General features: G+C 35.0%; 1 long non-coding RNA gene across 1 annotated transcript; it reads left to right on the plus strand.

Annotated features, from left to right (window-relative positions):
• Positions 1 to 1,113, plus strand: LOC129296452 (uncharacterized). The gene is made up of 2 exons (XR_008589798.1): positions 1 to 177; positions 487 to 1,113. It is a non-coding gene; the product is annotated as an uncharacterized LOC129296452 (long non-coding RNA).
• Positions 1,114 to 2,326: the final 1,213 nt, after the last annotated feature.

The following is a 2,326-nucleotide window of genomic DNA, read 5'->3' on the forward strand; positions in this document are numbered from 1 at the left end:
TGAATGGGCAAGCAAGTGTTCACTTCACGTGAAAACCCTAACCTCAATTTTTCAACAATCTGCTTCCATTTTCTTCTACATCACACATCTTTTTTGACCGTGCCTCCATTCTTCTCTGTCTTGGACTTCGTGCATCTTTTCCACAGAGCCTAGCTTGAATTTGTGCTCGTAAACCAGGTGCGTCCTTTCTATTTTCTTTCTCCATTCTGCTCCAATTAATTTCTTCGTTCTGCACTTGTGTTGCTCTGCTTCTTCGATTTTTTTTCATTTTGCACTTATTCTTTGTTTATTTATTTATTTTTTTTTTTGTTGTGTCTGGTTCTGCATAATTTTAATGTTTCTCCAATGACAACATCTTTTGTGTTTGTTGGTGTTGGGAAGAGAGGGACAATTAGAGAATCAGACAACTGTGCATAATTTTTTTTTTCCATTGGGTAGTTCGAATTTATGTGCTAGATTTTTTTCACAATAAGAATGTATTATTAGGAGCGTGAGTCAAGCTAGAGGCAAGTTGAATATGGTTGAGATACAGTGCTTCTCAATGACCGCTACTGAACCTCTTCTTCAACAGCATGATAATGAGATTGAGGTATTTTGAGGTGTAATTTCAAGATCGCCATTGAGGTATCTCAATGATTGTGAAGACAATGAGCGCCATTGAAGAGGTCTTCAAGATCGTCAAAGCTCAAACCATGATAGCCATTTGTAGCACTGTGCCGAGCTACCGGGTCACAATGGCTCTGATTGATAGGATCGGAAGATTCAAATAATCGACTTCACCTTTATGACAGTGTTCATGTTTGCACTGGCCATTCCTTGAAATCAAAGGACCGTGAAGGGAAATTAGATAGGGTTCATGGTGATGTGCTCACTCACCTTCTTCTTTTGCAGCTTTGGTTGATGTTCATATTTTTGGTGCGGGGGACGAAAGGGAAATTGATGGAGGGCCGGTGAAGGTGGTAGGCGGGGATTAATTTCTGGATATATTTCTTCTTCACAGGGGAAGAATTTACTCATATCTACCTGTTCAACAATCAAATTAAATGAATCTATAGCCACCTGTACCTTTCGGGCCGGGTACTGCCATGACAATAAACGTTCATTGGCTTAAAATTTCTGGGAGGTGCTGGGTGCTACGAAAAAATAAGTTATAATTTATTTTGCACAATTTTATAGTATATGATATTAAATGTTTTTTAAAAAATAATTTACAGTTAAATTTATACTTTTATCTTAAAATTTAAGATGAGTAAAGGTCAACAATAACTTTGGAAATTTAGTTAATATCACAAACACGGCATTTTGATTGCAATTTTCTTAAGGCCTGTGCAAAGAACTCGAGAACTTGATCTACCCGGTCCTGCCCGGAGACATTGGACCAAGATTCAACCCGGTCCTCTCCATTTCACTTGTGCATGCGTCGAACTTAGTTTGCTCTATTACTCTCTTATCTGTCATTTTCTCCATCCCCCCTACTTCACATCTCTCTCTCTCTTTTTTTATTTTGTTTATTACTGTGCGAAGAAAGGTTAATGCTGCATAAAAATGATATCTATTTTTTATACAATCAGTATGTTTGGTGGAGGGGTGGGGCAAAGGTGGTTCCTTTTGCTTAAAAATATTTTTTTATGATCATTCATTTGACTATTAGAGTAATAGCCTGACTTGATCTACAACTTTTGTTTCAATTTTGTAGTGCTTAATATATGATAACAGTGGGGACCATAGGGTTTGGGCTTCTCTTTGATGGCTAATAAACTATAAAAAAATTATTAAATAAAGTATATAAGAAATGGCTACAAGACTCCACTTCAATTATGAGCTCATGTGATATGCTACATTTTATTATTTTTGGATATTAGGCTTTGTTGTTTTTGGAAATTGGTTTGATTTTACTATGATCAAACAGGTTCTAGTCTTGAGATAAGGAAGTTTTGTAACCCAAGCTTCATCTTGTGACCAAACCTGGTCTTGTCTTACTCTCAAGTTAGTTTGGGTAAGATCGATTCTTGGGCCAAAAATTAGTAACCCAGCCTCATCAAGATTGGGCATTGGGTTGATTACAAACCTGGTCTTTGAATACCCTTTTTCTTTACTTGCCTAAATTATTTAAATAGTTGAAATTTGATTTTGATAATTTTTATTTTTTACTTCTATAAAAATATTAAAAATATTATCTAACTAAAATGTTTAATAAATTAAATTTGAATCATGCAAATATTAGCCCTTAATTTCTTTTTATTTGGATCTTTTGATGTTTTATTTCTATACGAACTATCTGCGGTTAGTTTTATAATCAACAATTCTTGTTTTTTTTTTGTTTGAA

The sequence above is a fragment of the Prosopis cineraria genome, unplaced genomic scaffold (assembly GCF_029017545.1).
Source record: "Prosopis cineraria cultivar Desert tree isolate PC_DT_omini unplaced genomic scaffold, ASM2901754v1 PC333, whole genome shotgun sequence".
Lineage (NCBI taxonomy): Eukaryota > Viridiplantae > Streptophyta > Magnoliopsida > Fabales > Fabaceae > Prosopis > Prosopis cineraria.